This window comes from Mya arenaria, chromosome 4 (genome assembly GCF_026914265.1).
Source record: "Mya arenaria isolate MELC-2E11 chromosome 4, ASM2691426v1".
NCBI lineage: Eukaryota > Metazoa > Mollusca > Bivalvia > Myida > Myidae > Mya > Mya arenaria.
Window position 1 is genome coordinate 41,507,771 of NC_069125.1, and position 11,841 is coordinate 41,519,611.

Sequence of the window (11,841 nt, forward strand, 5' to 3'; positions counted from 1 at the left end):
GAACTTTGTGCCTCAATTCGGAGGACCTTATTGCTTATTTGCCGGATATTATATCGCAAGTGTGTTTTTTCTTTAACTTCCTACATCTCCAAATAAAATCGTTCAAGCTGGTACATACAGATACACGACATTCGGTGAAATTTCTCCACTGTTTTTGAAAATAGAAACGATAAAAAAGCTGAGTCCATACTCTGTGAGACATACCGTCGGATACAGCCGTGTTTCACTTCTTAGTTTTTCGATGTTCTACATGGTTGCCAACCCCACATCTTGGTCCTACGCCTTTCATATACAATTAAGACGAGTACGAGTCAGTGCTGGCCAGCACGGTGCAATATTCATATTGAAAGTATTGTTCCTGCCCCTGTATATAGTGCTTTGCACTGTTGAACTTGTATTATGCATTGTCTATTATGGAGTTTCTATTGTCAATGTTATTGGCATGATTTTCATTGGATATACTGTCAATCTTTTGAATTTTCTGTTCAATGCTCCAACAAGCCGAAGGAAAACTCATTTGCTTTTTTACTATCAGATAACATTATTCTAAAAGTGATCTGTTGCTTTTGTGTTGCTGTTCCGTTTCTTTACTATGCTATAAGCTTCTGCTCAATGTTTCTTTCGACATTCTTGTTCTTGTCCAAGATAATTCTATTCAGCCTCCTAGCTGTAATCACATTTCCTTCAACCTCTTTCGGCTATATCTTCTTTGGTGTTGTGTTCCTATATTATATCGTCAAAATGTGCCAGAAGTTTTCCGATGGCTACTTTGAACTGCTGATGCAGTTGAAGCTAGTCTGCAGATAGAATTTGAAGTGCAGAGGACAACAGTGATTGATGGCACTGTTGTTATTGGTATTGAAAATCTAGTTGAAATTTCGAAATTTCAAGAAGGTGACAGGACGATCAATTGTCAACCGATTAGCGAAGGGCCATAGAATTGCATTTTTTAATTATGCTATATCATAACTGCAAATATATATACATATATTGTATAACTGCATTTGCTTCGTTTACTTTATTCCGTTTTCAACAATAAACTTATAGGCCTTTCAAATACTCGAAATCTGTATTAACTAATTCCGGTTACATGTACAGAGGACGTTAACAGGAATTTGTTGACATAAACTTGGTATCGATGTGCACAATTAATGCATTGAAACTAACTGATGATCCACATAGTTTACAAATGATTTATTAATAGCAGTTATTTCGTGTTTTTCCATTAAAAAAAGATTACTAGGTATGTCTACCGAGTAGAATTCATTCCTTATGCGTGATCTGCCGTTGATGTTATTACGTGATATAAGCGAGTTAGGTATATATCTGGAAAATTCCACCCAGTAAGAGTAAGTCTTCATAGCGTAGTGGATATTAAAAGTATTGTTCTTGCCTCTGTTTATAGTGGTTTACACTGTCGAACTTGCAAACCATAACTAGATAACCAGATACTGCTAGAAGGCAAACGTGCATTTATAGATAAGTAATAACACGAATCTTATCTAGTTAACCAGTTATTATGTTACTTATTAAGTGGAATTTGCAAACCATTACTAGTTAACCTGTTAATGTTGTACAGCTTAAAAGAGTAATAGGTGGCAGATTTGGGAACTTTCAAGCCTGTTTTAAGTCGTATGATATTTTATTTTACCAAAAAGTATCGCGAATATTAACTAGATAGCTAGATAATTATCGCGAAAAATAACTGGTTAACACGAAACAGTTCGCGAACGATATCAGGTTATCTTATGGCAGTAATACGCCACCATATAAAGCTTCAATGAAAACATGTACACCAATATTGAGTACATTATCAAAGATGTTCATTGCAAGAATTAATCTCTCAATAAAAAAATGAATTCTCTCTATTTCTTCAGAGTAAGTAAATCCCCAGACCTCTGCTGAGTAATTTAAGATGGAGCCAACAGAGGCGTCAAAAGATTGACACATAATCTTGGGTTTAAAATAAAAAAGCATTTAATAAACAAAACTCTAATTGCCCTACGGGCTTTCCCAATCAAATATTCATGGTTTAAACTAAAATTTTCAGTATATTAAAAAGTATTTAAAAATAATAATCCAATTTATGTTTCAAGCTTGTAATACAATTATGTATGTTCTATATGTATAGTTGAGAAAGTAATTTCTCAAAACAGCTGAATGTATGTGTTATAAACTTTCTTTCTGTGATGCTTTATCGCAAATTAGTCCGTAAAGGTATTTGTGTGCATTTTTGTCTACAGCGTTTCCATGGTGTCTTCGTATCTTTTTATGTAGGGGGGGGGGGGGGGGGATAGGACAGTTGGCATCATGCTGGCTACCATAGGAAAGTCGGTAGCCGTTTTCTGAACCAATGACTAGTCTTATTATATTAATTATAGTATTACTATTTATTACTATTTAATGTGTGTTATAGGTTATGCTCCGATGTCCATCTTTTTAACAAACCTTATTTAGGTCACCAAATATAAAGGTCATTTCAGGTCGAATTGGGAAATTGTTTAAAAATATCAGTTATTTAACTAGAACTGTTCCTAGTTATTTACATACGCAAGCAAAATTCCATTTAAAGAACATAGTCCTACAACATACAATCAGTTCCTATCTGAATAATCCAAACTAGGACAGCACAAGATGCGTTGGTAAGATACATTAGCCAATGACATAGCACCACCATTCTGATTTTGACATATTTGTATTATCAAGCATGTATTATCAAGGTTATCAAGCATTGCAATGTATCACTTTCAAGACATTGCTTATTCAAATCCTAATAAATGAATGACCAGTGAACATGTACGAGTATTTAAATAAATTGTCCACTATATTGGCAATTCAAAGTCATGTACCACCTGTACTTTTACCCCTGATAGGAATTTTAATTAATAGTGGAGAGACATAAAGTGGATTTGGGGGAAAAGTGGCAACAAAAGGTTACATACAAAAGAGTTTGTAAAGCCTGTAGCCTGTAGGAAATTAATCAGGCGACATAAACTGACAACACATGGTGGTGGCCGAGAACTCTAAGGCGGCGTCCAAAATTGCCGTTATAAATTTCAAATTGAGTTAAAATATGGTCATTTTTTATTTAAAGATAATGGTGAGAATTCGAATGGATATTATTTATCCTGTTATGTACAAATATATATATGCAACAGTGAACACTTTAAAATTAATGTCAATGTTATTTCAAGGTCACAGTTATTTTTTTATCTCAAACCATACCAACGCGCCAAAGGTCGTTGAAGCTTGCTATTTGAGTCGTATGGCGAATAGTCCTAGTATAACACTCAAAAGTACAACACTATGGGATATATCTTTTTCACAATGTGCCTCATGTTAACAACCATTAGTGGCTTCTTCGGTGTCAAGTTCAAGGTCATATGCAGGTAACCATTAGTGGCTTCTTCGATGTCAAGTTCAAGGTCATATGCGGGTAACCATTAGTGGCTTCTTCGATGTCAAGTTCAAGGTCATATGAAGGTAACCATTAGTGACTTCTTCGATGTCAAGTTCAATGTCATATAAAGGTAACCATTAGTGGCTTCTTCGGTGTCAAGTTCAAGGTCATATGCAGGTAACCATTAGTGGCTTCTTCGGTGTCAAGTTCAAGGTCATATGCAGGTAACCATTAGTGGCTTCTTCGGTGTCAAGTTCAAGGTCATATGAAGGTAACCATTAGTGGCTTCTTCGATGTCAAGCTCAATTTCATATAAGGTAACCATTAGTGGCTTCTTCGATGTCAAGTTCAAGGTCATATGCAGGTAGCCATTAGTGACTTCTTCGATGTCAAGTTCAAGGTCATATGCAGGTAACCATTAGTGACTTCTTCGATGTCAAGTTCAAGGTCATGTGAACGTAACGAAAGTTGTTCTAATTGACTTGTGTAAGCTTACAATAGCGGTTTTAGAAAAGTTAAGTTTCTCTTCAGTGAACTCTTTTAAAGTTTACTTATGTATGAAAGCAACTATATATGGGTCATCCCAATACATATATTACCAAGGTAGACGCCTAAAACATGTTGATCCCAAGAGGCTTTTATATCACATTGTAACTGTTTTGCTTTAAGATATGTATCTAAATAAATAGACGATAATGTTTTATTATACACGTCATAATGATATTCAAAGGTAAGAAATATAAAATTTTAAATGATCATTCAAATTTGCTAGAGTTTGTTTTTGCTTTTCGAAATTTGACATAATAACCTAGTTCCAGTCATAGCGAACATGCTTTAAACAGTGAATTATTTGAATCTAGAAAAAAATATTAAGTCAAGAATGCTTAGACCAAGTTGAGATTGATATCTTATATCAACACAGTGCATAGACTCTATACACTATATGCATATGCTCGATACACCGTGACAGTACATACACTGGTGTTATATTCTATACCAGTATATACTGTGCACGGTATATATTCTATTCATTCTCAGAGGTGTTGAAGCAGTGCTTCAACACCCCTGTTCTCTATACAATGTATACAGCCAGAGATTTTGAAGATTTACTTCAACTCCTCTGTTATAGTCTATATACATTGTGGAAGCGTGCACTATACTCTATTCATTGTCAAGAGGTGTTGAAGCAGTGCTTCAACACCCCTGTTCAGGGGCGGATCCAGGAATCAACGTTAGAGGGGGCGTAGCTTAGGGGCGCAACCTTTTGACATGCACCCCTCCCTCTGAACCGAAAGTGTATGGCATAAACTGTTTGCATATATATATGGATTGGGGGTTAAGCAATCAAGAAAAATTAACAATTTGTAGTTGGAAATGATGCATTATGGGCGTATTTTATTAATTTTTATCTCCTAAATTGACATAAAAAGTAAACTTTGACGATTTTAGAGGGAGCGCGCGCCGGATGCGCCCCCCTCTAAATCCGCTAGCGCTGTTCTCTATACAATGTATACAGCCAGAGATTTTGAAGATTTACTTCAACTCCTCTGTTATAGTCTATATACATTGTGGAAGCGTGCACTATACTCTATTCATTCTTAGAGGTGTTGAAGCAGTGCTTCAACACCTCTGTTCTCTATGCAATGTATACAGCCAGAGATTTTGAAGATTTACTTCAACTTCTCTGTTATAGTCTATATACATTGTGGTAGCGTTCGCTATACTATATTCATTTTCAGAGGTGTTGAAGCAGTGCTTCAACACCCCTGTTCTCTATGCAATGTATCAACCAGAGATTTTGAAACTTTACATCAATTCCTCTGTTATAGTCTATATACATTGTGGTGGCGTGCACTATTCTCTATCTGTAAATTTGAACCTGTGTTATAGTCTATATACATTGTGGTAGCGTGCACTATACTCTATACTCATTCTCAGAGGTGTTGAAGCAGTGCTTCAACACCTCTGTTCTCTATTCAATGTATACAAACGGGAGATTTTTGAACAAAAAATGGAGAAAACTGCACAAAAATAATTTTGATGAATTTATGTCATATCAGGCAACATATTTAATATACTTAAATCATAGAACAATTATATGGCGCAAAAAATGATTTTTGGGGTAAAATGTTGGAAAAATTAAATGAAAATGACAATTTATGAATTTTGCCTATAACTCTGCCTTATTTTGCAATAAAAACACCAGAACTACTGCAGCTAATATATATCATTTAACATTATTATATATTATATAGAAACACAGTTTTTTTAAAAAAATATGATTTTCGGGGTAAAATGTATGAAAAATTAAATGGAAATGAGAATTTCTGAAATTTGCCAATAACTTTTTCAAATATTGCAATAGAATGAGCAGAATTACTGCATTTCATAAATATTACAGTTTAATATATCAAAAGTAAAGAAACTATGTAATTTTGTGAAATGTGAATTTTGGGGAAAATGTTTGAAAAATTAAATAAAAATAAGAATTTCTGAAATTGCAAATTATTAGCACAAATTTTGCAATACAATGACCAGAAATTTTACTGTATTCAATAGATACTATAATACAGTATAACAAACCTAAAGTGTAGAAACCATGTATTGTGTGAAGTGTGATTTGGGGGGTAAAATGAAATTAAATAAAAATCGACACACAGCAGTTATCAAACAACACAAATAAACAAAAATCATTTATGTGCATTTTTCTGAAATTGTCTCCTTAATTTTTGAAGCTCTGCATCAATCCTCTGTCAAATCAATTAACCTTGTTCTCTGTATTCATTTATGATGATCCCCTTTTAGTTAATAAATCTTTTGAAATCATTGAAAATTGACCTTTTTCTCTGTCACCTGTATGTCGATGAATTTTATAATGCAGATATTTGCCAGACTCGCAAAATTCATAACAAACCAAAAGCCCAAGGCATTTTTTCAAGAATATAATGCGACAGTCACTTGGGTGTGGAGCCTTGCCCAGCAACGTCTACATTTTTAAATTGTCATAGCCTAAAATTGTCATTTCCCGACATGCCAACATTTAGACATATCCAACATGAAAACCCAAACTAAGGTCTCCCTAGGCTAAATACTTTTCCAGCTAGACACTAGAATTGGACCTACAATATCGAAGATGTCCATAAAACCCAATTCACATAACAGGACAGGAGACCAGGACAACCAAAAGACATGGTTGTCTATGTTATAAACAAACAAGACTATGCATTTACCATAACTGTATCTATTTTGAACATGAACAGAACATTAGTAAATTTAATCTTAAGAATCTGATGTCAATAATCCCGTACATGTATATATATCTATGTCCATCAATATGATAAGAAATGGAAGTTTCTTCTAAAACATACACAGAAACAGCTATTGTTCATATAAACCATAACATAAGGTGTCTTATAATTATGTCAACAAGAGCTGTCTTTGGACAGCACGCTCAATTAAATGAGGCTTTGTCTTAAAAATGAATACAATAATGATGTAATATGTGCCTGTCGAAAGCAATAAAAAGAGTCAAATTAAAAAGTTAACTAGAAATGCTGCAATGCAACAAGAACTTCAGCCTTTATTGTGAGATTCAGTTTTAAATGTATTAAAACTGAAGTTATTCAGTACCAAGCATTTTTCTATTTTTAGTTACAGTGACCATGACCCTAGGGACCCAAATCAAATATAAAAATGAATGGAAATTTTGCCTTTAGACAGTTATTAAATGGTAAATAATATTTGACAGTTATCTATGTACATCTACATTTTAACTTTAAAAAGGTTTCCTTGACATTAAACAATCATTTGTTTTTATTAACAAAAAATTAACAAAACAATGTGGCGAACAGATCAAGAATCTAGGTTTAAGAAGTGACATTTCTAGAGGCTTACCATGTGCTCCAATATGTATGGAACTTAATAACCATGGTTTTATTGAATTTATACTGTCATATAGGGTAATGTGCAATATAGTTAACAGAACACTCAAAAGTACAATGAAACATTTAGGTTAGAAGTTAAAATATAATTAGACAATTAGCCATAATTGACCAAGTCAGTATGGAAATTAACAACAGAACAAGGTAACTAAAAAAAATATAGATTAAAAATAATAATATATGATTTGCATTCATTTAATTCAAGTTTAAAACAAACTTTTAATAATGTGCTAGCTCAATTGTTACTAAGCAATGTGCTTTATTGCTCACCTCAGAACCAGACACATTATTTGTTTCAATAATATGTTCACAAGATTTTATTCACTAAAATATGTGCCTAATTATTAACTTTTTACATGTTATTATGCCTTATTTGTTGAAAAGTCTTGCTGGCTAAGTTGTGATTTATGATGAGGAAACAATACCTCTATGAATAGCAATTTTTAAGTTTTTTAATACTTGACTTAGTGACTCCTGTTTCATATTACCTACATTCATTCTTTAAGGAAAACTTGGGAAGAGAATATGGCCTATAAAACTAGAACATAGTTTTTTTCTAAAACTTGACCAAATTTCATTCATATAAAGTGGAACTTGAGGCCACTCTAATCAAACACATTTTGACCAATAAACAAGTTTCACCTAATATTATTTAAATGTTGACGAGAATAAATACTGACAAATATCATGAAAATTATATATATAGTTTCTGAAGCATTTACAGTTTATATTATTAGAACAAACAACCTACATGCTTTTTGTCCAACCTGAACAGTTATCAATCTCTACTAAGATTTTTTTGGTAAACATATTCTGGCCAGTATGAATAAAGACCAAAGAGACAAGAGCTGTCACAGAGACAGCGCTCTCGACTATTCCGCTGCTTTTCAGTGTAAGGATTGAAAAGTTTTGGCGAAACATGCATGGATCACTGTTAGATTAGATTTCAATGCAATACATGATGTGCGGAGATATTAACATAAATGTGGTTACATGCAAAATTTTAACCAGAATTTTTATCTAACTTGATTATTCAATTAGGTTGGGTGGTTGTATAAAGTCTCCATGCAATTCATCCAGTAGTTGCTGAGATATTAACCTATGTGTGCTTACATGCAAAACCTTAACCAGAATTTCTGAGTGAAATAATAAACGCAAGTATTTGCATTAAATGCAAACTATAGTTATATAACTTGGAAAATTAAGTAGGTTGGATGGTTGAGTACCATTGTATCAAGTTGAGTACCATTGTATCAAGTCTCAATGCAATACCTCAAGCAGTTGCTGAGATATTAACCTATGTGTGCTTGAATGCAAAACCTTAACCAGAATTTCTAAGTCAAATAATAAAGGCCTATTATTTACATTAAATGCAAACTAGAGTTATCTTACTTGTTTAAATAAGTAGGTTGGATGGTTGAGTACCATTGTATCAAGTCTCAATGCAATACCTCAAGTAGTTGCTGAGATATTAACCTATGTGTGCTTGCATGCAAAACCTTAACCAGAATTTCTAAGTCAAATATTAAAGGCCTATTATTGGCATTAAATGCAAAGTAGAGTTATCAAACTTGGTTAATTAAGTAGGTTGGATGGTTGAGTACCATTGTATAAAGTCTCAATGCAATACCTCAAGTAGTTGCTGAGATATTAACCTATGTGTGCTTGCACGCAAACCCTTAACCAAGGGGTGACGCCGACGCTTGGGTGAGTAGTATAGCTCTCCATATTCTTCGAAAAGTTGAGCTAAAAATGAGTCCCCATACTAAAGTGTTAACACTGTATGAAACTGTTAATAAAAATGAAGGACAGACTATGATCAATCACAATAGTTCAACATGAGCACTTTGTACTGTGTTGAGGTAAATGTTAATCATCCAACTTATCTAAGGGTAATCTATTTTCAAATCTATAATGTATTTGTCTGTTAAAAGTTAAAATTGGTATATCATTCCAATTTTAGTGAATCTTTATGTGACGGATGTCTTGTCCATTAAGTTGCCTTCAATGAAGATTTTGAAGTCAGACTGTCTCTTGTTGGATGTGGGGAGTTTTCATGATTTGAATAAAATATATATATATATATATATATATATATATATATATATATATTTTATTTTTTCAAGTAAAACTCTTAGAATTTTATTCAAATCATGGTGGGATTTCAAAATAATTCAAAGTAGTGACCACTGTAAGATTTTGACGTGTCCTGCATAATGCCTGTGTCTCTACCTGAAAGGTCAAGGTCACTGAGAACCTCAGAATATTCTTTTCAGTTTTGCTATCGATATATATATATACGAGACATATATATATACTACATCTGGTAAACGTGTCCAGAAATACCCAAAACCACATTTCCATAAATTTTGAATTACATCAAATATTTCTTAAAATAATTGACAAAATCTAACACTTTTTACACTTTTTTCAGAAGCGTATTAATCCGATCCGAAGGCTTTTTATTGCGGTAAATCTACTTTTACTCGTAGAATTTTATTGTCTTGTCATATAATTATTAATACTTTTTAAACAATATCAAAGTACTGAAGGGCCATACTTTAGTGTCCAAGCTATGTGACGTTCACCCATACAGTAGATCAGATAATTTTGCGGGGTTAAGTTTCTACACTATCTTAGAATACTATGTAATGACGATTTGGATATTTTTCACACTTGGCATAGTCCCCCGTAGGCTTTAACAATTTTTGGGCCATTTAAAATTTTCATTTTTCACAATCGGAGTACTCCTGGAATATGGGAGTATGCCTGGCGCTTGGTGCCAAGTCCACTTAGTACCGAATATATGTGTGCCGAATTGTCCAATTACTGGTTAAACGCGCCAAATATACCGAAGTGTTGTTTCATCTTTTCTTGGTAGGTAAAAGCAAAGTTATTGGTCTATCTCAATAGTCTTTATAACTATCTTTGATCCCCACATTATTATTTCAAATACTTTTTTAATCTAAATATAATATTCGGGGTAATTGGTTTCATGTAATATGTTTTCGCGATATACATACGAAATACACTTGCTTTGCCTTGGATGAGCACATATAAACAGGGGCTTCAAAGACTTTGACGATTTTTAGCTCGACTATTCGAAGAATAAGGAGAGCTATACTACTCACCCTAGCGTCGGTGTTGGCGTCGGGGTCACAACTTGGTAAAAGGTGTTGCATGTAAGCACCTTTAAGGCATTACTGTATTAGTAAATACATCATGTATTGCATTGAAACTTTGTATATGTGTTCCCAACTTTCTAACCTACTAAATTAATGAAGTCAGATAACACGTATTTGAATACAATGCAAATAATGGGCCTTCATTATGCACCAGTCAATTGTATCACACCCCTCTAGGTCCGGGGAAAAGTGGGGACTTTGACTTTCTGTCCAACAAAGCCCTGGTAAGATCACTGTCCTGCGGCGACAAACTGCTGGTAAAATCCCTGCCAAATGCCCCCACTCGCCAGGGACTCTTAAGAGTGGCCCGGCCAGTTTTGGCGCAAAGACAAAACCACCGCGTTCACCCGGCACTGCGCTACCTGAAAGGTAAAAGCATGGCCCATTTCCCCGGCTATCCCTGGTATACCGCTGGACCGGGGGGGGGCCTTGGTTACAAATGACTGGTGCATTATTTGACATAGATATTCTTGTAAGGTTTTGCATGTAAGCACACATTTTGACATAGGTAAATATCTCTGCAACTTCTTGATTAATTGCGTTGAGACTATTCAATGGTACTCAACCATCCAACCTACTTAATTAACCAAGTAAGATAACCCTAGTTTGCATTTAATGCAAAATAAATGCCCTTTTTTATTCAACTGAAAGCAGTGGAATAGTTGAGCACGCTGTCTCTGTGACAGCTCTTGTTTGATAAATATAAAAGCAAATACAACAGAGTGTGGGCCGTATCTTCTAAATTCTTAAATGATTGAAATAAAACTTTGTCTACAGATAAATGGCAATGAGAGGAAGTGCTGTGCACAGGAACTTTAATCCTATCATGCATAATTATTCAGTAATCTCCCCCTTAATCATGTTTCGTAATTGGTGCTTAGAACAGACTTAACCAGAGAAAAACTTCAAAACTACTGATTGGATTGAAATAAAACTTGGTGTGTATATAGAGAGAGATGGCAATGAGAGAAAATGCAGTGCACAAGAACAATTATCCTATCATGCATATTTATGAAGTAAACTCCCCTTTACCATTTTTTTTATAATCGGTGCTAGTCTGGGCCATATCTTAGAAAACGCTATTAAAAAGGGATAAAACTTTAGAAATATATAGATGGCAAGTAAAGAGGAAGTGAAGTGCACAAGAACTCTAATCCTGCCGTTCATATCTCTCAAGTAACTTGCCACATGTGTGTGAAATACCAAGATGACGTGTCATGTGCAGGACCTGTGACCTGACCTCTTAGGTCAAGGTCACACTTAGTGTTTGTTTACTATGGAATGCTGCATATAAGGACATAAAGAATAGATGATC